At 44.4% G+C, this 27,270-nt stretch overlaps 2 protein-coding genes across 2 annotated transcripts in view; one reads left to right on the top strand and one right to left on the bottom strand.

The window, feature by feature from the left end:
• Nucleotides 1-27,270, top strand: part of LOC135212621 (breast cancer type 2 susceptibility protein-like) — a 256,947-nt gene that overhangs the window by 182,133 nt on the left and 47,544 nt on the right. The gene's annotated exons all lie outside the window — the stretch shown is intronic.
• Nucleotides 1-27,270, bottom strand: part of LOC135212395 (breast cancer type 2 susceptibility protein homolog) — a 100,249-nt gene that overhangs the window by 60,061 nt on the left and 12,918 nt on the right. The window lies entirely within an intron of this gene.

Here is a 27,270-nt window from a genome sequence, read left to right on the forward strand (position 1 = left end):
GCGAGAACCAGAGGTTCTCCGACAGGAGCTGCGGCAGAGACACCCCCGGAGTTAGCCTGGCTAGCTCCGGGTTAACCTGTTTGGGCGGCAGAGGGTCCTCTGAAGGCACGTAAAAGTGCCTCCGTCGCGGTAGAGGTGGAGGAAGGAGCTTAGCAGACCTACCGGACCAAAGCGAACCCTCCTATCTGGAGACGAGAGCACCCACTTGGCCTAGTATGCTGTCAGCCAAAGCTGATCGCGGCAGACCCACTGCCATCCTGGGTTCCTTTTTAGGTACCCAGAACGCCTCCAAGCCCAATGTGGGTTCGGTAGGTGGAAGTGGCGATCCTTCTCCGAGGTCGTTGTGCTGACGGATCAGTGCAATTACCTCCGCAAATGACCTCTGGATCTCGGGAGTGACTGCATCCTGTGGAGACGGACCGTCAAGCCCTTCAAACAAAATGCCTCCCGAGAACCTCCTCCTTCCACAGGAGGAACCACGACAGACCCCTCCTGGTCTCCTCCTACCACTTGCGCATACTATCTGGTTGGTCCAAGGACCGTGCCAGGTTCGTAGGGCGTCGTGGCGGGATCGCGAGGGGCGCGCCCCTCGTGATCGCTCCTGATCGCCTCGCTCTTCCCGGTAAAGCCCGAGGAAGTTGAAGGGATCGGAGAGGCAGACCTGACGCTCCCCCGCGCACACCAGCGCTGAGGGGGCTGCAGGCGATTGCCAACCCGCGGTGGCGATCAGTCTGCAGGCCTAGTCGAGCAGCTGGACCGAGAACAGTGGCGAAGGTCCCGAGCGTCAAAAGAGCTGCTGCTGGTCCCCCTCTCCGCCCGGTCCCGGTCGCGGTGGGAGCAAGGCCTATCCTCACGACACGTCACGCTGGTTGGACCAGGCGAAGCTGGTTCAGGCGACCGAGGGGACCGCTTCCTCGCCTCAGCCCGCAAGCGGTCTGGGACCGTCACGTCAACCCTGGGTACCAGCGCGCCGCCGCGAGAGCGATCGCTGGTCTGGTGAGGGTTGCCCGAGCGACTGGATCCTGGCACCGAGAGAACTCGGATGCCTGGGTCTTGGCTGTCCGGTCACCCACAGGTGACCGTACACTCGGTGACTCTCGCGAACGAGAGGCCGAGACGGTGTTAGCGCTCCTCCTCCCGTCCCCATCTTCTTCTTACTTGCGGAAGGAGAGACGGGCCCCGTTCCCGAAGGAACAGGAGCACCGACGGAAGTCCCAACCATCCCACCGGAGCGGGACGGGCCCTTAGAAGTCTCGGCACGAGACTTCTTGGGGGGAGGAGGCAGCCTTCTTCTTCTTCGGCCTTAGAAGTTGAAGGGGAAGCGGCGGCAGGCGACGACGACGAAGAAGACGATGAAGATGAAGACGACACCTTCTTCCTCTTCCTCTTCGTCAGCTTCCTCAGCACCACCGTCAGGTCTTCCATCCAGGACGGAGCCGGGGCAGTTGCCGAAGCAACAGGGCCCGACTGCACCTGTCCGGAAGGAACTGGGGTGGGAGCAGCAACACCACAGGCAGGAACGACGGCGGCAGGAACTGGTACCAGGGCTGGAGCGGCAAAAAAATCAGAAATAGGAGGCGGGGCAGGAACCGGCAGCATCCTCTGCAAAGGAGGTAGGTCTAGCGGAGAGCTCTTGGGATACCGGAAGTCCGGGGCTGCAGCAGGAGTGGGAAAACTAGGTGGCGGCGTAGCAGCGGGCAAGGAAACCTCCGGCAGCGGAGCCTGCACAGCGGCTGTTTGGGTCACCGTGGCTACGTGCTGCATATATACCAGGTGAGGCGGAGCAGCGTAGCCCAGCGTGGACACCATTGTGGTAGTCGTGGTGGTTGGCCCCCTCACGCCAGATGACTAAGCAGCCCCTGGACCGTCGGTGTCCCTTGCAGCCCCAGCGAGTACCAGGCCCTACTGACTGAGATCGTCGCCCGTAGTCAGCAAGCTTGAGGAAGGAAAAGTCGGGTAGATTAGTGGGGAGTCCCAACTCGCCCGGGGAAGGGACAGCTCCCAGCCCGAACCAACGGAGGACCCCGAGTACAACTAGATGTCGGGGTATCTCGCCCCCTCCTCTAAGCTCGACTGATCGAGGGAGGAGAGGGAGCGAGAAACCTCCCCCGAAGGGTAAGGAGCCATACGAGGGAGCTGAGACGGAGGGAGTAAGGAGGAAGACATATAGGTAACCAAAGGCGTGGCCGGGAGTCCTCCTCCGACTCCTTAGCCATAAATTTTTTCGCTCGATTGTCGTAAGTTTGCACCATTTTAAATTAGCCGTTACATAAAGTTTTATATATGAAAATGTGTGCAATTTCATGAAGAATACAACAAAAAACAACCATGTTGTAGCTTTTATCAGTTTGAAAAATTTTCTTATAAAATAACGAAAAGTGCCAAAAATATCAACCCTTCGGTCAACTTTGACTTGACCGAAAGTAAAAAAACGTAATTGTAAGCTAAAACTCTTACATTCTAGTAATATTCAATCATTTACCTTTATTTTACAACAAATTGGAAGTCTCTAACACAATATTTTGATTTATGGTGAATTTATGGAAAAAAAAAAAAAAACTTTCCTTACGTCCGTGCGGTAACTCTTCCGAAAAAATCCAACATTTTTTCGTCCAATTGTCGTAATGTTTACACCATTTTAAATTAGCCGTTACATAAAGTTTTATGTATGAAAATGTGTGCAATTTCATGTAAAATGCAACAATAAACAACCCATGGTTGTAGCTTTTATCAGTTTGAAATATTTTATATAAATAACGATACGTGCCAAACTTTCAACCGTCGGTCAACTTTGACTCGACCGAAATGGTAAAAAAACGCAATTGTAAGCTAAAAATATTACATTCTAGTAATATTCAATCATTTACCTTTATTTTGCAACAAATTGGAAGTCTCTAACACAATATTTCGATTTATGGTGAATTTATGAAATAAACTTTTTCCTTACGTCCTCGCGGTAACTCTTCCGAAAAAATCATAAATTTTTTCGTCCGATTGTCGTAATGTTTGCACCATTTTAAATTAGCCGTTACATAAAGTTTTATATATGAAAATGTGTGCAATTTCATGTAGAATACAACAACAAAAACAACCCATGGTTGTAGCTTTTATCAGTTTTGAAATATTTTCATATAAATAACGATAAACAGAAAAAAAAACTTGTCCTTCAGTCAACTGTAACTCGACCGAAATGGTCGAAAACTGCAATTGTAAGCTACAACACTTACAGTCTAGTAATATTCAATCAATCACCTTCATTTTGCAACAAACGGGAAGCCTCTAGCACAATATTACGATTCATGGTGAATTTTTGAAAACAACTTTTTTTTACGTCCGCGCGTTACGAATTCATGCATCATTTTGTGATAATATTTTCTCTGTGTTGCCTTGATCTTTTTACGAAGTGTTTTTTACCAAAATGATCGCAATTTAGTGTACAATACGACGAAAAAAAATAAACTCCTGATGGTTGCATACTAAACTTCAGGCAATGACAAAAAAAGGATCTTGAAAATTAAGCATGCTGTGATTTGAAAAAAAAAATTTTTTCCACTTTGGCGCTCACTCTCGAACGCCGCCGGCATACAGGAGACAATTTTTAAAATACCGCTTCGGCATTTAAGGGTTAATAAAATAATTTCCTTGTTACATCTAGTCATTTAGTGTGGATCACACACTGGGGTATTATACCACCCTGTGGTAGGGGTGTAAGAATACTGCCACCTTAGGTCCTGTATGTCGTAAAAGGCGACTAAACGGACAGCTGCTGCCTTACAGTCTTAATTTTTTAGTAAAAGGCTAGGCCCACCTCCAATAACTATGGAAACTGCTGCCTTGCAGTCTTACTTTTTAGTAAAACGCTAAGCCCACTACCAATAACTGTGGAAACTGCTGCCTTGCAGGTGGAATTTTTAGTCAAAGGTAAGGCCCACCTCTAATAACTGTGGTTGATGACAGCAAGGGCATGCGGCTGTAAAAACCCCTTTTGCCAGATAATAGACCATGCCCGATGTTGTGAGGAAAGGCGCATCAGGCAACTGACCCCTTAGTGTAGGGATAACAGTGGGAAAGACGACAACACACTGGGGTATTATGAGATATATATGTTTGGTACACATACAAGAGTAGCATTTATAGTCAGGTACTGTATGACATGATTATGATGGTCAGTAATCTACATGCTGTATATGGTAGGTGAATTAATCTGGGTATGTGTTGCTATTACATATACAGATTTGTTCATTTTTTTATTCATTTATTTGGGGATACACAGACAAAACTAAAGGTAGTAAGAATTTTCATGTCTGTAGTCCTTTGGATTTTTACTCATCAGGTTATTTCAGACATGAATATACATGAATATTCGTTTAATTCTGAGGAGTTACTTAGTTTGTCTCCATAAAAATATGAATTTTCATAATAAAATTATTATTTGGATACTTACCTGCTGTTAAATTTAGCTATATCTCCCTGCCAATTAGGCGAGTTGGCATTCAAACAAAAAATTGAATGGCTGCCCGGACGACTGTCTAGTTTACCTGTCTTTAACTGTAGGTAAGTATCCAAATAAAAAATTATATTATGAAAATTTATAATATTTGAGATGAATCTTACCTACTGTTAAATTTAGCTGATTCCCACATTAAGAAGAGGATGGTGGGTAGTTCAGCTAGGCAAAATTCCGCTCAACCATTCAAGCTAAAGGTTCCTTGTACAAAACCCAAAACATTCTCACCTGAACTGGAATCCTTAGTGGATTTTACTACCACCAGAAGTTGGATTCTGTTCAGGGAGCATGGCTCTCATATGTATGCAGCAAAGAGCAGCCGTGTGGAGAAAACTGCTTCGATTCAGCCAGCATGAAACGCAAGCGGTATGAGGGACCCCTGTGCCTGGGTCCAAAAGCCCTATCAAACGACAGTCACTTAAAATAAATACCTTTACAATATAAATGTACGCTCCTATACAAAATTTTTAACTCAACACTCCCCAAAATATTAAAACCCGGGATTTAAACAAAAACGCCTAAAGAATTGCTCTTTTTTCGGTTCAGGAAAAGACTACCCACTACTAGTAGCGGATTAAGGGCTTTACTATTTTCAAACACAATTCTGTATACTTAAGGTAGTGATCGGGCAAACACTGAATTGTACTTCTACTGTGACACATCCATCCTATTCTGGAGCAACAAATTGACTTAATACTAAATGAAGTTGCAACTGCAGCTCACATTATGAATGTTTAACTTCAATAAAGGTAGAAGATATGGAGCTAGTTCTCATGCACTAGCCTATCCATTATGTCACAGAGGACCTTGTGTTCCTTGACAAAGTTTCTAAAAATCACAACACAAAAGGTTAACTTTGCCTCTTCCAGGCTTAACCTTCACAAATACATTCTAGGTTTTGTACAACCACAAAACAAAAAGTTAAATTTGCCCTCAAGCTTAACCATTGGCAAAGACAGCTAGGTTTTCTAAAACCACAAAACAAAAGGTTGATTTTTGCTTCTTCTAGGCTAACCTTTGACCACATGTGTTTTTCTTAAAACCACAAAACCAAAGGTTGTCTCTGCCTCTTCCAGCATTTACCTTTGACAAAGATGTTCAAGGTTTCTAAACGGATGATAAAAATGTTCTAGGTTTAACCTTTAAATGCAATGCCCAACAGGATAGACAAGTTTCCTCTTTTCCCCCCTAAAGGGGTTACATTGGAATTCTTACAGGGAACTGTGAAGCATAGCCTTAACATCACCCTCAGCTCTAAGGCAGAAAGCTACAATAGCATTCTCTTTACACCAGCTTACAGAAGGGTGCTGACAATAAATTTACTTATTAACCACTGCTAAATAAAAGGTTTTACAGTAAATTCAGATAGTTTAGACCCACATCTAAACTCCAGAGAGAGACTGATATATAGAGATGAAGGGGCTCCAATCTCAACACCTTACAGTGCTGGTCCTCAACAAGATCTAAAAGTACTTGATGCAATACCGAGGAAAGTACGTATGGAACAATAACTTTGGAAGTAGACAGTGAAACGTCTTATCTCCTATAAACAGAAAACATTGACGTCTACAGGTTCCAGGTGCTGAAAATTCCTCCAGAATGGTACCCTCAGCAACAAAGAGACCACTGCTTTTGACCCCAGGCCATGGCAGTTTTAAATTAAGGACAGATCCTATGATAACTTGAAAATCTTATTGTTGGGAGGGGACATTCTAACATCTCCAAGCAGTTAAGGAGATGCCTACGTCAATGGAACTGTATGGTATTGTGTAGTAGAGTTGATTTCTTCTCAACGGAAGAATGAGACATCTACCAAGAGCATTGGAAATTCTGAAAAAAAAATTTGTTTGCCCTCAGGCTACAAGGGTTCTACAGGAGACTAAGCAATTCTTGAACTTGAAATTGCTCAATAGAATGCAGTGTTGATACGAGGGGCAGGCCTATGAGTCTGAATTAGGAAAATTTTTTTGAAACATCCACTGCTCAAGCCTGAGGGCCAACAAAGTAGTAGTAATCATTCAGATGTCCCTGTTCATCTACATGCTATGAAGCTAAATGAGTGCTCCTTAAATCCACACCAAGTGCCAAACTTACGGATGTAAAGGCCCTTGTAGGCAGTTGTTCTTCCTAATCCCCAATTGCTAAAACACTGTCCTTCCACAGAATGAATGATCAAACCAATATGTTGTTTCATTTCACTCAAAGGAGTAAACTTCTCACAAAGACTGCAAACTTCTCACAAAGACTTTGTTTCTGACCGGGAATAAACCTGCTAAGCATCCTGATGTCTTTCCACTGCCCTGCCATCTAAAAAGTTTTACCATGTGTAGTGTTGACCATTCTATGCTGCATGAAAGTGTAATGACACTAGTTAAACTCTGTGTTGCATGACAGAGGGAAAAGACCAAAACTTGGACTTAGGTTTAATAACAAAATGGACGATTCCTGGTTACAAAGTCCCATCCTACAGCCCCTGGAGCCAAAGTTGGTTCTGGATTCTTACAATTTCAACGAACGTTATTTGTAAGTCATAATTCTTATGCTGAAAGTGTACATTAATTGAGCATGATTATCTGAAAATATCCCAAGAGGCCATGTTTCCTAATGAGGAAAAAGCCTTACCATAAAGGAAGTTTCCTTTAGGTCTAAAACTTCTTCAAGCAGCACATGCCTATTCATCTTGACCGACAAACATGCATAATTAAGTATCATCCCCACATCACTAGATAAGAATGGGGATATAAAGAATTAACAACATAATGCAAAGAAATTGTGCCAGAAGCAGCAACAGGTCCTTGGCCTTTGGAATACTGTTGACAGAGTTAGTTAACTTGAACCACTGATTCAGTAGAAGTGTCTCGCTCCTAGAGTCAACACCATCTACCAATGGGCAACAGGTCCCTGGCATAACTTATAGAGGGCTGCACGCTAACCCAAACAAAGTGGACAGAACAGCAATACCTTCTAGTAAAAACATCTTGAAGGAGCTTGCATGACTGTGGGATGTATGGTAAGGTGAAAATACATTTCTCTGCATGTGTACCACAAGTCTGACCATTCTTTGGAAAGGCACTAAAACCATGCTAGAAAAGAAAGAAAGCCAACAAGTATATGGGCAGACACCTTACTGTTATTCAGTCTCCAAACGTCCAAGAATAAACTCCAATTGCTTTTGGGTGTCTTCCTGAAGAATTACCCTTGGACCAATCATTCCTTCTATATACACCAATTGCTTTAGGGTGTTTTCCTGAAGAATTACCCTCTAAATACAATCTCCTACTAAAAGAGACTTATGAGAGATTTCTGCTGAAGACAAGGGAAGCTATAAGAGGGAGATTAAACCAGTGGAGGACAACCAAAAAGAATCACAACTGCCCTTCACTGTCTCCACCATATAACGTACTGGGCCAGAGTCTCTCCATGCATGTCAGGAGGTTGCAACTGTCCATATCCCAGAACCTGAATCTGCACTTATCCCCGAAAGGTACAAAATAAGACTACCAATAGATGATCCCTTTTCGCCTTAAACCGAGCTGCATAATGAGACCATGAAGTGAGAGTGTTCTCACTTCTTCCAAACCGAGTGAGTATAAGCATAAGGACATTACCCTGAAGCATCACAAAATGAGTTACTTGTTTAGTACTTGTTTCCTCGCTAAAAAAAACTCCCGCTGGGTTGGCGTCTCCACCTCTCTAAGAAGTTGCAGAGACGAGACAACGTAGATAAAAGGTAATAACTCAAGTTAGACTGAAATCCATCAGCATGTCTGTCAGTCTCGAGTTCATTTCCCCACAGGAAAGAGAAAGAAAGCGAACCTCCTACTAAAGACGGTTAAAGGACCAATAAGCGTTGTACAGCAAAAGGCGGCCTTCGGCTCTCCATGACTTTAAAAAGACAAGACGACAAGCCAAGGCAGACATAAAGGGAGAATGTGTGTCCGATGATGAGAAAAGTTATGAAATGCTCTCTAATTGGAGAGAGCATTGTTCTCTTCTCCAATATTTAGAGGGCTGCCAAAATACGTTAAGGCAATTATGATATATTCTCTATGTGGCCTCTATCCTCAATAAAAATGAGGATACAGCAAGGCGTAGTGTGCAACAAACGCTGAGTGGCCCAAAACAAGTTCCTCCAACTCCATTCAAAAACTCTCTTCCGTCAGCGGGCGACGGGAGGAGACGCTGCCGACAGGAGGTAAACAAAAGAGCTTAAAGGATTGCTCTTTCTCTGCCAAACCAATTGGCGACAAAAAAGCGACACTTGTCGTATAAGAGGTGACAGCAGCGAGTGCTGTATCGAATCCACCACGACTCAATGAGAGGAAGACAGTTTAAGCGACTCGGGACTCGGCCAAGTCCGCACGAGTCAACTGCGTTCACATGAGTCAACAATGTCCACAGGCAGGGTTCCCCAGATGTATCAGACCAAAATTACCGTACCAAACCTCTTCAAAATTATCGTATTTTGATTAATAATAGTTTATTGTGTACAGAGGTCAAATTATCGTACTCTTATGATAATTATCGTACGTCTGGGAAAACCACTGGTCCGCAGTCTGCATGAGTCAACAGAGGGAAGAGAGACGAGGTGCCAGAAGTGGGAGGCGGTGGGAGAGTATCTAACTCGGCGAGAACTTTAGATACTACAGGCAGTTGTAAGAGATTTGCAGATAGCGAAGAGGAAGCACGCAAAGAACGAACGACCAAGCATTACGAAGAAAAAGGAATATGCTAGCAGACACGAATGTAGAATAACCAAAACATAGAGAGAGATAAAACAGTCGACTGAGTCAACACATCTAAATGTGTAAAAAAAAATAAAAAAGGGATTTTGACAGAGGAAAAATCTATTTCTGGGTGAGAGACCTGTGCCGCCCAGTGAAATGCTCCTTATAGCATCATTTCTAAGGTATAAAACTGCTATATATACCAGAGAAAAAAGTTGCATGGAATGCTAGGAATATACCCAGCTCGCTCACCCATATAGGGTGTCGGTATAGTAACTGGGGCACGTTAAAACCACTGTCAGAGGTCTACTAATATTAGTTCTCTCCTCTCAACATCCACCATTACTACGAGGTGCCGTTCTACATCCAGCTACTGCCCGCTACTACTATACTACTACTACCACGCGATTCCAAACATTTCTCATAGCACCCAAGCTTTGGGCCAGTCTCGGGTGAGGAACCAAGAGGGGTGGGTTCACTGGGCGGCACAGGTCTCTCGCCCAGAAATAGATTTTTCCTCTGTCAAAATCCCTTTTCTGGTTCTCAACCTGTGCAGCTCCATGAAATAGTAAGAGAGAATTGGTCCCATAGCTTGGAAATAAACATCTGATCAAGGAACTGAAATAAAATCAGAACATTTAAATAAACATGTTTAATAAAGTATATTAATCTATATAGTCTATGATACAAAATTAGTAAAAGTTCCAAAAGTTCTTGGAAACATTAAGGAAGAACATTCCAAAACAGATACCATAAGATGTCTAAATCTAATACATTAATATTATTAATATATGTACAGTACAAACGTAGGTTAATGTGCAATCCAGATGAATGTCAAGGCTAAGGCAGGGACAATAAGCGAGGCAGGTAGGAGAGAAAGTAAAGGAAAGAATATATTTATAAGGATTAGACCCCGTTATGATGGTTCTGATATATCAGGAGGAACCACATTTCCTGCTGCCACTGTTGCAAATTTTAGGGCTTCCAAGGATTTTAGGTAGTGGCGTTTGAATACTGCTGGTGATTTCCAGCCTGTATATCTTTTTAATTCTTCAAAATTCATATGGTGAAAATAATTGACTGATGTGGCTACTGCTCGGATATCATGAGCATGTGGAACTGATTCTGGGTTAGCTTGTTTAATAAAATAAAGAATCTGTTGTCTGATTCCTTTCAAGGAAATGGTTCCTCCATTTTCTCTAATAAACAAGGGCCCTGAAGACTTTTTGGAGGTTCTATTCAAATAGGCTTTCAGAGTGTTGACTGGACATAGGGACAGATCCTGTTGAAGTGGTGACAATCTTCACGGGGACATCTATTCTGAGGCATCCATTCTTTGCTAAGAATCTCTTGTCTGGAAAGATTAGTATTTCCCAGAGAAGAAGAAGCCCAATATGATTGGTTCTCTAGACAATGCTGAAAGTTCAGATATTCTGGCTCCAGATGCTAAACTTACCAAGAATAAAGTCTTCCTAAGGAGTGTTATATATGTACATGAGTCATTATCAGTATCAGAAGCTAGCTTAAGAACATCATTTAGAAACCAGGAAACTGTATGAGGACGAGTTACTGGTTTTAGTCTGGCACAAGATCTTGGAATAGATGAAAAATATGAATCTGTAAGATTAATATTAAACCCAATCTGAAATATTTTCTTTAAAGCAGACTTAATTGTTGTAATCGTATTAGCGGCTAGGCCTGTTTCAAACAAGGTCCTAAAAAAGGTAACTGCTAGATTCATAGTCATTGTTCGAACCTCTGAGTCTTTTAAAAACTTTGCCAGTTTTCTTACAGCCGAATCATATTGACGAAGAGTAGATTCTCTTTTATCTGATTCTAAAAACAAAGTGTTTAGAGGATCAATCTCAGCATCTTTTTGTGCTGCAAATTTCATAAAGTCCATAAAGGTAGGGCACTGAATTCTTGAGGAAGCTAACACACTGTGAGTTTGTACTATTGTGTCAACTTCGGGCTGGGGAATCCGCTGAGGGCGGAGTCCCAGTTCCACCAAGAGAGGAAACCAGTTGCTTTTGGGCCAATTGGGGGCTACCAGAGCTATATGACCTCTGAAGTACTGAGCTTGTCCAGAACTTTCATTAACATGTTTATAGGAAGAAACAGGTAAATTCTCCACCAGGTGTTCCAATCTATGGACATGGCGTCCGTGGCACAGGCCAGAGGGTCCAGGTTGGGGCTACATAACATTTTAGTTTTGTTGTTGGATGCCGTGGCAAATAGTCTACTTGGAGATCCGGAACTGTTGGCAAATCCAATTGAATGACTTCTTGTCTAAGGACCATTCCGACTCCAGCGGAGTTGTCCTTGAAAGTGCGTCTGCGACCACATTTCTTATCCCTGCCACGTGAACAGCTGACAAGTGCCAATGGTTCCTTGTTGCCATCGAAAAGATTGCTATCATCACATGATTAATGTGACTTGACTTGGAACCTCCTCTGTTTATACAGTGGACTATTACTTCATTGTCCAGAATTAATCTGATATGTTGTTCTTTGCCGGGGCGAGTTTCTTAGGCTCAAGAATACTGCCATGGCTTCTAAAATATTGAAGTGTACTTGACGAAATGTCACTGACCACAAACCTTGGACTTTTTGTGTTGGGAGTAGCCTCCCCAACCGCTTCTTAGAGAGGCGTCGGTATGGATTACTAGTGCTGGCGGTGGAAATCGTAGGGGTATCGATTTTGCCAGATTTCTTGACCTCGGTCCATGGTTGAAGTCTTTTCTCCCTCAGTATTGTGGAATTCGGGAAATTTGTCTCGATTTTTCTTGTTGCTTTGGACCGCCATACTCGATTTATGTCTTTCAGTTGGCCTTCAGTAATGTGTCTGTTACTGAGACAAAAACTGGAGTGAGCCTAGGATTCTTTCTGTTTTCTCCTGGACGTTAGTGTCCTTGAGAAAACTTTTTATGTTCTTTGCTATCTCTTTCCTCTTTTTTTGGAGGAATAGACAGCCAGTGTGTGTGTTCAGGTTCCATTGTAACCCTAACCACTGGAAACATGCTGCCGGAGTAAGGCGGGATTTCTTGAAATTTATTTGGAAACCAAAAGTAAAGTTCCAGAAATTTTATTACCTTGTCCATCGCCTTGAGGCATCCTCGACGTTGTTGGCCCAGATAAGCCAATCGTCTAGGTAAGCCACTAACTGTATTCCTTGAGTTCTCAGCTCTTGGACTACTGTCTCCGCCAACTTCGTGAATATCCTGGGCGCTATACTGAGTCCGAATGGCATCACTTTGAATGTATATGCCCGTTTGCCTAGTTTGAATCCTAGGAAAGGACGAAAATGCCTTGCTATCGGAACATGATAATATGCATCTGTAAGATCTATAGAGGTGGTGACGGCCCCACGGGGAAGTAAGGTCCGCACCTGCGAGACGGTCAGCACATGGAACTTGTCGCATTGAATGTATGTATTCAGATGTGACAGGTCTAGAATCACTCTTCGCTTGTCTAAGTCTTTCTTTGGAACGCTGAACAAGTCCTTGAAATTTCAAACATTTTACCATTTTTTATTGCATTCTTTTGTAGAAGATCTTGGTGTAGAGTGTTAGTTCTGCCGTTGGAACTGATGAAAAACTGGTTGGTGGAGGGGGCCCTTTTATCCAACTCCACCCCAGACCCTTGGATATATAACTGTATGCCCATTTGCTGAAAGTCAACGGCTTCGAAAGAGGTACAGCCTTCCTCCTACCTGGGGAGTCTCACTGGTTTGCAGATGGTCTAATTCCACGGCTCCCCCGGAATCCTCTGCCTCTTCTGGAAGCTCTTCTGCTGCCTCTGTGGCAAAAGGCTCCTCTAGCTCTGCTACCTCTTGCGTGCCTATTATATCCATGAAACACGCCTTGTGTTTCAAAAGTAGGATTAAAAGCCGGAGATGGTGTAGATGAGGCAGTGGCTACTTGTTGCTGAGGTGGTTGGCTAACCCAAACATATTGTTGTTGGGGCTGGGATTTTGATGTGGAAGGCTGATCGATCATCTGGGGTACTGGCAATGTCTGTACCACAGATTGAGTTTGTGGACCTTGGAACGATTGAAATTTCCCTTGGTCTCTTCCTGCTTCTTGATTGGGTTCCGGAGGGTTCGGGAAAGGGTTTTCATTTTATTTGGAAATCAGGCCCCACCAGACTTTGAGGCTTTGGTTCACTCTTGCTACTTCCCCTAGGACGCTGTTAACTATGTCTCCAGAACAGGTCGGACCCCAAATTGAAGCTTTGATTAGCTTATTGGGTTCGTGCTAATCGAGGCTTCAGAGAGAACATGTTTTCGGCAATTGCGCCGGGCCACTGCAAGTCATACGCATCGCTTTGGAGCGTGTGAAGTAGAGACTTTGTTAAAAATTTTAAACAATGGCTCCTCGCGTATACCAGTGATGCCTTTTCTACCATTGTAGCAGAGTTGATGTACCTACTCAGCCTAGTACGTGCTTCATATTCTATCTTGACTAGGGAGTCTGGAAGCCTAGGTAGACGTTCACTAAACTGCGTGGAAGCACAGTCTGTGTTCAATTTCCCTGTCGGTGAACGTGGCTGGTGCATCAACCCAGCAATCGTGATCTCCCGGGAATAGTAAAGAAGTCAATTCGTTTCTCTTAACTGTGGCATGGCTTTATCCTCCATAGCCGCTGTAGAGCAAGGTCAACTACCTCTTGTGCAAGGGGTTGGTGTTTGTCCTTCCACCACCAAAACATCGTATATGAACTCTTATGTGGCGACAGCATTGTGTTGACGCACTCCCATTCATTTAACGTCCGGACCCAGGCGGACTGCGCTTGCTCCTTTGGGTAGATAACTGTTTCCTTTGGAACTTTATCTAACCTCACTAGTGCTTCTTCCGTTAAGCATGCGTAACCGGGAAGGGAAATTGCAATCCCCACGGGTAGAACTCAAAATCGTCTACAGGCCGAGTGCCACATTCTTCAAGCGTTAACATGCCGTCTACAAACGGGGCATGTAAGGCCAATCGCCACGGATTGTTTTTACGAACGCTGGGAGTTTAGAGGCATCGGGATCACGAAACTGCTGTTGTTGTGGCAGTCTGGATCGTAACAGGTTTTCAATCAGGTTCTCCTGATTTTGCAGTCTCTGAGCCAAGGTGTCCATAGACTGCAGGCGATCAGCAATGTGGGTCCAATCTGGGATTGGACTATGCTACCCATTTTTTTTCATCAATTGGTTTCGAAAAGGCTACCGGGTCAAAAGACAGCTCCGGTGTATTAGCCTTTGAGCTCCTTGCTCTCGACCTGTGGTGTGAGGGAGTAGCAGCTACCAGGTCCAATGGTGGGCTTAGAAGATGATGATGACCTGGTTTAATTTGGGTAGCTTAGAAGTCTTACTTGGCTTAGGTAAGGCCTTCTTCAAGTGTTTGATTTTAGGGGTCACTGAGCATGCCTGTCCCCAGCCATGGCCTTCCCAGTGAAACCAACCCCTGGAAAGAAGTTTGGGAAGAAGAATTAGACGGCGCCAGACTAAGAATAGGTATCTTAGACCGGACGCTACCTGCCTCACTTACCTCCCTACCTTGTCCAGTGGAGTAGAGGACCATGGGTTCTACATCGAGGCTGATGGCTGCTACTCGTCCCAATAACAGCTTCCCTCAGTCCCTCAAGATCTTCAGGCAAGAATGTGTCTCTTCCCTAATCCTGGCGATGATCGGTGCTGCCACTTCCTTGGCCACCGCTGCTGACATCTTGGCATTAGGGTATAGAAGAGTACACATTTCTTCGCTAGGATGTAGGTTTCTTGGCCTTGACATTACGACCGAATCCCGATCCGCCACGACCCAGATCTTGAGGTCGATAGGGAAGAATTCTTGAACGTACCACCTGCAAATGAATTGATACATGAGTATCATAGATCTGATATTTACGGAGACTCCGGTGCTCTTTTATAGAAGCTTATACTATGATGTTTAAAGTCAAGGTAGACGAATGCTTCTTATAACTAAGCATTAACATTTCATCATGGTCATTTAACTTTCTAATTCTTCCTGTACCAGTCCGTAAGCTCCGGAAAAATAATTCCCGCTATGAAACTTTTCTTAGGTCTCTGTACACCTACCGGAGTAGGTCGTACATAGAGGTAGAAAGGTTATGGAGGAGCGGGCACTAGGATACCTAGCTTCCTGCCGGCTCTGGAAACTTTCTATTAGGGATGACAACACTTAGTACAACAGGAACGGAATTGTGGATAAAAATAGATACCGGAATACTTGGTTGGAAATTGCATTCTCACCATAGAATTCCAACTAAATACAATAAACAGTTAAATTCTAGGCTCCGCCCGTAACCCTCTTCCGGGACCGACCAATCGTTATTTTCTTCTATGAGGGATTAGCCTACTTTATCAGAACAGGGTAAGATACCTGAATCTGATCAAATCACTAAGTTATTAGTACTATATAAATACGATATAAGGCTATCCCAGTCCTACTGAAACGGAAGGAAAATAACGTGGAGGATATCCGGGAAGAAGAGTACTTACGTGGCAAGGTGCTCCGTCCGGCGCATCCGGAGGCCAACCGTGACTAGCTAGAAGAGAGCGCTACCTGCCTCGACTCGCATAGCGAGAGCGCAGCCACCCTCTCTCTCTGCTGTTTCCCGCTCTTGCTCTATAGCGTGTGACTCACATGGGACCCAGTGGGTAGGGTGTGGTGAGAAGTACTCCACCGAGGTGGGTACCGGGAGAGGGAGCAGCTGAGAAGAGTGGCTCGCTCGCGATCATGTGGACGCTGTGACCAGTCAGGTGGGACAACCCTCCGAGACACAGTGGATCCGCGCGGTCAGCCATAAAGCGTAGATAGGCCTGGTAGCCTACCTAAAACTATAGACCATAAATCATAACGATAATTAAATAAGTCAATCTCATAATTACTATGATATGTTATAATGGCAAACGACTAATAACAACAACAAGGGGTACACTAAGGAAGAGGGAGGAACATAAGGTGATCCGAGCAAATAGCCTAGCCCTCCAAAATCGGGTAAGATGCCGACCTGGTCAGGAAGACTAAATCACTCTATAATAATTAGCCCTTCAAAATCGGGTATAATGCCGACCTGGTCAGGTAATTATATGACTTAAGGATATCCTCCTGTAAGACCAAATAAGGATTTTGACGTAAGGAAAAACTATTTCTGGGCGATTGGCTCGTGTCGCCAGCGAAATATCCTTTAATCTATTATTTCTAGGGTAAATGTACTAACACATACCAGAGAATAAATAAAATAAAGAAAAAGGTCAGTATAACTGACTCGCTCACCTCCAGGAGGGTGTCGGTATGAACACTAGGCGAGTGAGACCACTACCACGAGCCAAATGCCAATAGAAATTCTCCCACTACAAAAACCCTCCATGAGGGGAGCCGACCCACAGAGTGAGCAGCTCGTACTACTACTACTCCATCCCATGCTGCCGACTGCTGCGCCTCTGGTGGCCATCCTGAAGTTAGCAGACAATCTTGGGCGAAGGGATGGGTAGGGTGGGATTCGCTGGCGACACGAGCCAATCGCCCAGAAATAGATTTTTCCTTACGTCAAAATCCCTTTTCTGGGCTCAGCTCGTGTCGCTGCGCGAAATCGTACCAGAGAAATAGCACAAGATTGTAAACAAAAGTAATAAAATAAATCAGAATAGGTCTCAATAAAAGATAAAATAAATATAAAGAATATAATTGCTAAAAAGATACATATACACAGTGATATAAAATTAGAAATATGCTTAAATTACGCTTAATTCTAATCATGTTTCTTAACATAAGGTAATTTACATATATACAGGTAAAATGGCTTACATGTATCAAAATGATATCTGTGAAAGGCATGTATCAAAAAATATAATAGCAATTAATATAATCAGATAAACAAATTAATCAACAATGATAATATATAAAGGAATGTATATGACTAATATACAAAACCCTAACCATTATAATAAGATGTATCCCCTAGCATAAAAAATAAGGGGGTAACATCCATGAGATCAATGTTTATAATCATCTGTGAGTGTCCCTAGCAAAACAATAAGGGGCACCCACTACACCATCATAAAAGCAGCTAAGACACAAGGTGAATGCAATGAACAAGGCAGGAATAGACGAACTGTTGGGTGAGGCAGGTAGAAAGGAGGACTGAATCTTCTACTACAGATTAGCTAGAGTCAGGGGAAACTATGTTACCCGCTGCTACTGCTGGAAATTTCAGAGCTTCCAAGGACTTAAGGTATGACGTTTGAACACTGTCGGCGATTTCCATCGGTATACTTTTTCAACTCATCGAAGTTCATATGTTGGAAATAATTAATTGAGTGGCTACTGCCCTGACATCATGTGCTTTCGGGAAAGAGTCAGGATTGGCTTGCTTAATAAAGTACAGGATTTGTTGCCTGATGCCTTTAATGGATAAAGTTCCACCTTTTTCCCTCTTGAGAGGGGACCCGATGAGGATGAGGAGGTCCTGGACAGAAAGGCTCGTAAGGTTGAAACTGGGCAAAGAGATACATCTTGTGGAAGGGGTAGTACCTTCCAAGGTTCCCACCTCATCAAAGGATCTTCATTCTTGACTAAAAAGCTACGTTCCGGAGAAAGTAGGACTTCCCCTGTGGAAGGAATTGGAATATGATCCGGATCTCTGGATAAAGCCGACAGTTCTGAAATTCTTGCTCCTGAAGCTAAGCTTAATAAAAATAGGGTTTTTCTTAAGAGCATTATAAACGAGCATGTGTCATTATCGGTTTCTGAAGCCAGTTTTTTGTTTAGAACATCGTTTTAAGAACCATGAAAACTGACGTAGGCCTTACAGAGGTCTAAGTCTAGCACATGCTTAGGAATAGACGAGAAGTAGGAATCCGTCAAGTCTATGTTGAATCCAAATTGAAATATCTTTTTCAAGGCTGACTTGTTTGTCGTAATCGTGCTAGCTGCTAAACCTTTTTCAAAATAAATAAGGATCTGAAAAAGGATATAGCTGAATTAACTGTCATGATTCTAATATTGATTCTCTCAGGAAGATTGCTAACTTTTTGACAGCAGCATCATACTGTCTCAAAGTTGAATCCCTTTTATCGGATTCCAAGAAGAGAATATTCTGAGGGTCAATATTCGCTCTCTTTTTGCCGCAAACTTCATGAAATCCATAAAGTTAGGGTTTTGAGAATCCCTGAGGAAGCGAAACACAGTCTTCGTTTGTACTGACTGGGAGAGCCTGGGATTGGGGATCCGAAGAGGACGAAGGCCCAGTTCCAGAATTATGGGATACCAGTTGCTCTTCGGCCAGTCTGGGGCTACTAGAGCCACTTGACCCTTGAATGTCCTGAGTTTGTTTAATACTTTCATGAGAAGATTCACTGGAGGGAAGAAACATAAATCTTCTTCCAGTTGTTCCAGTCTAGAGCCAGGGCGTCCGTGGCATAGGCCAGAGGGTCCAGGTTTGGGGGCTACATAACACGGTAGTTTGTGGTTCGCTTGAGATGCGAAGAGATCCACCTGTAGCCCTGGAACTCTTGAAGGATCCATTGGACGAACTGTTGTCCAGTGACCATTCCGACTCTAGGGGCACTGATCGGGATAGAGCGTCTGCTATGACGTTTCTCACTCCAGCTATGTGAGTGGAGGAAAGATGCCAACTGAACTTGTCTGCCAGGAGAAGATGGCTACCATGACATGATTTAGATGACGTGACTTGAGCTCCTCTGTTTATACAATGTACTACCACTGCACTGTCCAGGACTAGCTTTATGTGGGAGTACTTTGGTGGGCGCAACCTTTTTAGAGTCAAGAACACTGCCATTGCCTCCAATACGTTATATGAACTGACGGAACTGAGGTGACCAAGTCCCTTGAACCTTTTTGACCTGGGAATACCCTCCCCAACCGCTTAAGGATGCGTCTGTGTGGATGGTGATCCCTGGTGGAGGGAACTGAAGGGGTACTGACACTGACAAATTCTTGACTTTCGCCCACGGCCGAAGTCGATTCTTTAGAATCAGAGGCACTGAGGATAGTTTGTCCCTGGACCTGACATTTGCTCGTGAGCGCCAGATTCTGGTTAGGTCTTTCAGTTTGGCTTTCATTAAGACGTTCGTCACTGATGCAAACTGGAGAGAACCCAGGATCCTTTCCTGAGCTCTCCTTGACGCCAGTTTGTGACTTAGAAATTGCTTGACTGACTTCGCTATTTCTTTCCTTTTGGTTGATGGAATCGACCAGAGTGTGGGAAGGATAGATTCCATTGAATGCCCAGCCACTGAAAATTTGACTCTGGAGTGAGTCTTGATTTGGTCCTGTTTATCTTGAAGCCTAGATATTCCAGGAACTGAATCACTTTCAGTGTAGCTCTGTTGCATTCCTCGACTGTTGAAGCCCAGATCAACCAATCGTCGAGATACGCTACTACCTAATCCCTTGTGACCTGAGTTGTTGCACTACCACTTCCGCCAGCTTCGTGAACACCCTGGGTGCCACGTTGAGTCCGAAGGAACTACTTGAAGGAGAATGTCTGGTCTCCTATCTTGAACCCAGATCGGACGAAAGTGTCTTGCAATAGGATATGATAGTAGGCGTCTTGTAAGATCGATAGAGGTGGTGACGGCCCCACGGGAAGTAAGGTCCAACCTGCAAGATCGTGAGCATCTTGAACTTGTCGCAGCGGATGGCTAAGTTTAAGCGGGACAAGTCTAAGATTAACCCTTCTTTTTTGTGAGACCTTTCTTTGGCACGCTGAACAAGCGACCTTGAAATTTTAATCTCTTGACTCTCGCTATAGCTCCTTTCTGAAGGAGGTCCTCCGCGTACTCTGTCAATTCTTTGGAAGGAAGTTGACGGAAAGGTCTGGTGGAGGTGGGTTCGTCAACCAGCTCCAACCCAGACCTTTTGACACTATGCTCTGAGCCCATTCGCTGAAGTTCCACCGTGTGGCGAAAAGTGAAACAGCCTCCCTCCTACCTGAAGTTCTTCATTGGTTCTGGTAACCGCCTCGGCCTCCTCTGAAGTGCTTTCCCCTATTAAAGGGGCCTCCCGATCCTCTCCCACGAAAGGAACGCTTACCTCTGCCTCCCTTACCCGAGCGGTCATACTTCTGTGAAGCTTGACTCTCGAAGGCTTGATTGTAAGCTGGAGAGATGGCATAAGAGGTTTGGAGGACTGAGGCTGAGGGATATCACATAAATTGGCTGTGATTGAGCTTTAGAAGTGAAGGTTGGGCTGCCTGCACTAAGGGCACCAAAAAAAAAAAGCTGGAACTTGCTGAGGAAGCGTGGCTGCTTTTTCTGGTAAGTTGGAAAACGCCTGGGTTTCCTCTGCCCCTTACCTTTAGCTGTTAGGTCTTGCCTCCTCTTAGCCGTAAGGCCCCAACGGTCCTTAAGGCTCTGGTTCAGCCTCGTAGCCTCTGACTGGACTTCCTTTACCATGGCTTCTGGGAAGAGATCTGCTCCCCAGATGTTAGACGAGAGTAACCTATTCGGCTCATGCCGAATGGTTGCCTCTTGTAGGACATGCTTCCTACAATTCGTTCTAGCAGTGGCAAACTCAAACATATCCTGACTGTACCGTTTGAGTCAGGGATTTGGTCATGAGCTTAAAAAGCGGTTCTGATCCATAGGCTATGGTTGCTACCTCGGTCATAGCCATAGAGTTAATTGATCTGGCTAGTCGCGATTTCGCGTCAAATTCAGCCTGAATAAGGCTATCGGGAGCCTGGGTAGCTTTTCACCAAACTGCTCCATAGCACAGTGCCGGTTTGAGTTTGCCATCTGAGAAGGTGTTCGGCAAGTCTTCCCACAATTCTCCGGCTGAGGGGAGATAACGGAGATGTGGGATCTGCTTCTTCAATTGAGGTATGGGTTCCCCCTTCTGGGCCGCTGGGATGGTAGACCTCGCGATCTTGGTCAGGAACGGGAGCGGGGTACTCTCATCCATTGTGAAAATGGTAAAGGGACTCTTAAAAGGTTGTATCTTGGCATTAGAACAATCCATGTCCTCTAAAACACTGAGCCATTCTCTCTGAGCCTGGTCTCGTGAATAGAGGACTGTCTCCTTTTGGTACCCTATCATCCCGAACCATGGCTGAAGGTGTGAGCCTTGCGTAGCCTATGAACGGAGGCTGGAGGTCTTCCGGGTAGAACTCGAAGTCCTCAATCCTTCGAGTTCCAAATTCCGGTATGGAGATGAGACCGTCCTGGAAGGGGGCGTATGACGCTACTCTCCATGGGTTGTTCATAGAGAACGGAGGTAGCGAGTCATACGGAGGAAGCTGAGTTCCACTTGTATTGGAAAGTGGAGGAGAGGCTAGAGGAGCTTCTCTCAGCCCGGCTATAATGGAGTCTTGGGAAGTAATCCTATCCGACAATCGAGAGATCATTTGTTCCATGCTACTCTTTAGGGACCCAACCAGGTCGCCCACCTGTTGCAACAGGCCAGCATTGGAGTCCAAAGCCGGAGCTGCTGCGGAGGTGGAGGGGTGGCTCTGAATCGGAACCAAGGGTAGCGGAACTGGTGACCCTGCCGAGTGCGAGATCTCCCTGGAGGATTTACTCCTCGAGGACTTAGAGCCGGAGCTTAGAAGCTTTAGACCTGTTCTGCTCGGGATTCCCAGCCGGAGACTTACGCGAGGAGGATGAAGCCGAGGTGTCTTCTTAGACGACGACGACGTCTTAGTCAAGGATTTCACTGCTTGACCCTTGACCTTAGGTCTAACCGAAGCGTCAGGAGGAGTATACAATTCATCACCCGTAAAGCTTTGGAAGGATGGAGGATTTGCAGGAGTAGAAGAAACAGTTACGCCCAAGGGTGACCCTTGGGTGTCCACCTTACCTACCTCGACCAACAGGTCGTCTACACCTACCATAGGTTCTACCATTAATATCTAGAGTAGCGACGTCCGTGGAGATATCCTGGTCTTGGTCAGTTAATGAGGCAGCCAGCTGTTGTTGGATGAAGGCGATAGTCGGGGCCGCCTCTACTGGGGTCGACGTATCCTGTCGCCTTGCCTCCGGGGAAGATTAATTAATACCGCCAACCGTTTCTCTAGGATGTAGGGCATACCCTTGGCGGCGTTCTTCCCAAACCGCCGACCCAGGCCCGCAGGGTAGGCCAGTGCGGTATCCCTCACTGCGGCGCCTGGAAGAAGAGGGCGTAGATTAGATTTAAGAATCACTTAAAACTAAAACTAAAACAAAGTATAACTTAAACTAGATGCCTTAAGTTAAAGTGAATGATGAAAACTTAAGCACTAAAATAGAAGCGGAGCAGCTACTGGAGATGGAATACTTACCCCGTCCAAAAGCTGGCTCACCAGATCGTAACATATGGTACACGTCTCATGGTACCAGACCTGGATGTCCCCGTGCGGAGTCGCGCATTGGAGCATGGGACGGCCAAACTTCGTGTCCACATGGGTCCTGAAGTTTGGCGGCGCATCCCGGATGCTCACAGTTGGTGGCCTGTAAGTGGGAAGACACATGAGTATCTTAAAGAATATCACTTTACAGACTAAAGGACAGAAGAACTCCGTTGCATGCCGGAGCTCGGAAAAATTTGGGCATAACCCCTCCCTGCATTGCCTGAATAGGCTATAATCCCGGAGAGATCCGGTAAGACATGTAAGGGAGGGGGGGATGGTTTAAGGTACTTAAGATAAACTTATAGTTAATCTAATAACACTTAAACCTAAAACACAAACGAACCGGACCAAGTCCAGTGCGTAGCGGAGTGTAGTAACTCAGCAATACGGTAAGTTAGGCAGGGACCACTGTATGTTCCGGTCCACTCTACTGGGTGGACATAAACATCTTTCACTGGATACCAGGACTCCGGTCAGGAAAGGAGCCCTAGTAAGGTGGGAAAGGGCGAGAAGACATACAGGCTCGAGCTAGCACGGAGCGACAAGGTAGCAACGGAGGGGGGGAAAGGCCAGTACCCCCCACTACGTACCACCCGGCCGGACCGAGAAGCCGGAGAGGTCGAGACCAGTCTGGGTCTGTCCCGACTCCCTAGCCCCTCCGCCTGGGGGGAGAGAGGGAGGCAGGCTCGGGTATGTGGAGCGAGCATGGGCAGGACCGACCCACCCTCGCCCCGACTCTATGGAAGAGCGGGAGGGGGGGGGAAGGGTGACTGGGCAGGCGTCTGGCTGTCTCGTGATCACGTAGTGACCACGAGGCGGTAAGACCAAAATAAGACAACTAAGCCTAGGACAAACCAACTGATCAGAGAGATGCTATCGGGAAGCAACTGAACTGAAAAGCGGTAGCATATAGGCCCACTGGGCCAAAACCAACTGATCAGAGAGATGCTATAGGGAAGCAACCGAACTGATGAGCGGTAGTATAGGCTCAATGAGCCAGGACCTAGGCTAAGCCAGACGCCTAACTAACCTAACTATAACAAAATACATAGTATAAATAAATAAAAATGAAAGAAAGAAAGCAATATAGCAGGAGAAAAAAATCCAGGAGTGTACGACTAACCCGAAGGCAAGTCTACCACTCAAAGCTAGTCAGAGGCCGATACTAAGAGCCGGGACTAGGGTCTGGATAGAAGAAGCCTACATAAGGTAAAAGACATGCATGCATGACAAACCTGAGTAGACAGTACCCTAAGTAAAGCGGATAATTAAGATAGAGCGTACATAGATAAGGGGATGTTCTAGGTATGGGAGACCAAGAACGAACCCACCACGAGGCAGAACCATGCTGCCATGCTTCCGACCCAGAGATCGTATTTATACCTAAAAAACGGCAAATACTGTCTCAGGGCCGGAAAAAACCAACTAACCATAAATACTGAGTACTTAACTTAGCTGCTGCGATAGCTGCACGCTCCATTATCGATAAATCCAACGAAAAGGGCACAAAAACACAGAGAGAAAAATTATCACGTGTGACTTGTGTGCGCTAACTGAAAAGGATGGCCACCAGAGGCGCAGCAGTCGGCAGCATGGGATGAGTAGTAGTAGTACGAGCTGCTCACTCTGTGGGTCGGCTCCCCTCATGGAGGGTTTTTGTAGTGGGAGATTTCTATTGGCATTTGGCTCGTGGTAGTGGTCTCACTCGCCTAGTGTTCATACCGACACCCTCCTGGAGGGTGAGCGAGTCAGTTATACTGACCTTTTTCTTTATTTTATTTATTCTCTGGTATGTGTTAGTACATTTACCCTAGAAATAATAGATTAAAGGATTATTCGCCGCCAGCGACACGAGCTGAGCCCAGAAAAAGATCCATCTATACGTAACCCTCGGATGAACATAACTTATCCCTTATGGAGGGATAAGATGTTTATACTTATCAATATAATAACATTTGTCCTAACAAACTTAAATCAGTATTCATATGTATAACCAAAGGGAACTCCCTGATGTAGGCTACCTTCCGAAGCTGTGTGCGGCCCAGTCGGGTAGCCTAGCGTAAGCCAAAATAACCTAATTATACTACACATTGCATGTATAAACACCGTATAATAACTTGTGAATTAACAATCAGAGTGCAAGATGTCTAGAGCTAAAATCTGACAGCAATTAGTATGAGGAACTAATTGCCAGTCGCCATGTAAACAAGAAGTTCTGGGAGGTAGCGGACATCAAAAATGCCTGGTCGGGGAGCGGCATCATCCAAACTTCCCGAGGCTTAAATGATTAAAATAATTACTTAAAATAAAGAATATCGCTACCTCCAGATCAAGAATTGATAATTGCAATACTCAACTTAGCAGTAGAAGCTTCAAGCAGATCAGACATCTTCAAAAAGAGCACAATTCCAAACAGAACACAAGAACGCGTGCACGTCTTATGATGCTATGAAAAGGAATGTTTGGAATCGCGTGGGTAGTAGTAGTAGTAGCGGGCAGTAGCTGGATGTAGAACGGCACCTCGTAGTAATGGGGGATGTTGAGAGAGGAGAGAACTAATTGGTAAGAGACCTCTGACAGTGGTTTTAAACACGCCCCAGTTACTATAACCGACAAACTATATGGGTGAGCGAGCTGGGTATATTCCTAGCATTCCATGCAACTTTTTTCTCTGGTATATATAGCAGTTTTATACCTAAGAAATGCTATAAGGAGCATGGTATATATAGCAGTTTTATACCTTAAAATGATGCTAAAAGGAGCATTTCACAGAGCGGCACAGGTTGAGCCCAGAAAATGTCTATATACCTATATCATATATTATTAAGCCTATGCATCCTAATACATCAAACTAGGTGTTGATGACAACCGAATGCGCCTACGGACCAGCATTAACGCTTACCGAAATGGTCCTTATGTGAACTCTTTAACGGTCCTAGTGATCACTTTAGCGGTCCTTTGGCAAACGCTTTTAAACGAGATTCAAGACCATGCAAAGGCAAAGTAGGTATTGGAGGGCACAGAATAACCTCGTCCCGAGAACCGACCCGGTTCCCTGGCAGCGGACGTTTCCAACTGTCGCAGGGCAGTCCTAGGCTCAGGCTACGTACAGACGAGGGCAACAGCTTACTTCTAACAAGGAACACAAAAATGAGCGCACATTATGGAAGGATTCGGAACTTTCCCGTCACAAACTCAGTTCAAATTGTATTAGAACTGGTTAATGTTCTAACTTTTTGTTACGCTTTTGCCTGAACCAAATGGGGGGTGGGCAGAAGGCGGAGCTACAAAGGAAGTCATTAGTAGCCTACTAATATGCCTAGTCTGAGTAGGGATAGCCTGACAGGTGTAAGTCCTGATCTAACAAATTGCTTTTGCAATTTATTAGTTTCCAGTCTTTAACCTATATCAGGCGGCCCGGCCCGCGGTTAACGGCGCAATCAACTCAACGGCGAATCGGTTTTGTTTTACCCGGCGGTCGTCAAAAATATTCATTAAAAAAATAAGGCATTTTAAAGGTATCTTTACGGCACAAATTTCAGTTAACAGCGCGCTAGCGCCGTTGTCTAACGAGTTCATACATATGTAGAAATGCCGTTCAGACCATAAAGGTTATGCAATTATATTAACAAAATTTTATGGAGAGATTATTACGTAGGTATTAGGGTAAATATATGCCTCTGACGCTGTTCTATGCCGAAAATATCGAGTTACGTAAGTGCAAATTTAGCTATGGATGTGTCGATTCATAATTGTTCATGCTTTTGTTTAAAATGTGTGTGAAAATGTATTATGTGAAAGGCATTTTTATTTCTGTACAGAAATATGATACAAAGGCAGCTTTTGAAACTGCCCTTCACTATACTAAATACGATGTTTTTTCATGTTCTTTCCCCTTGTAAGCCGTCCGCCTGCCGCTCTTTCGAAAATATCGATTTTAAAAAGTGCAAATTAGCGATCGAGTGTCGATTGTATCAATGTTTATGCTTTTATGTTTTAAAATGTGTATGAAAATGTATTACGAATAGGGTATTTTTATTTCTGTGCAGAAATATGATAAAAAGGCAGCTTTTGAAACTCCCCTTCAAGTTATCGACTACGATGTGTTTTTCAAGTTCGTTCTTGTATGCCGCCGCGGCATACAAGAACGAACTTGAAAAACACATCGTAGTCGATAACTTGAAGGGGAGTTTCAAAAGCTGCCTTTTTATCATATTTCTGCACAGAAATAAAAATACCCTATTCGTAATACATTTTCATACATATTTTAAACATAAAAGCATAAACATTTATAAAATCGACAAATCGATCGCTAATTTGTACTTTTTTTGCCGCCGTCTGCCGCTCTTCCAAAAATATCGTTAAAAAAAAAAAAAAAAAAAAAAAGTGCAAATTTAGCGATCGATGTGTCGATTTTTCAATGTTTATGCTTTTATGTTTAAAAGTGATGAAAATATATTGCGTTAGGTATTTTCAGTTTTGTACAGAAATAAGATACAAATTAAGGCAGCCTTTGTAACTACGCTACGTTGTCAGGGGATGGTTTTTCATGTTCGTTCTTGTCCGCCAGTTCCGAAAAATGCATTGTGTTATTTTATTAATTATGCATCTTTTCCATAAATCCTTTAAAAAGTTATACATTATTTCACTGTATCCAATAATATTGTATGTATTCTCATATTATT

This window comes from Macrobrachium nipponense, chromosome 41 (genome assembly GCF_015104395.2).
Source record: "Macrobrachium nipponense isolate FS-2020 chromosome 41, ASM1510439v2, whole genome shotgun sequence".
NCBI classification, from domain to species: Eukaryota; Metazoa; Arthropoda; class Malacostraca; order Decapoda; family Palaemonidae; genus Macrobrachium; species Macrobrachium nipponense.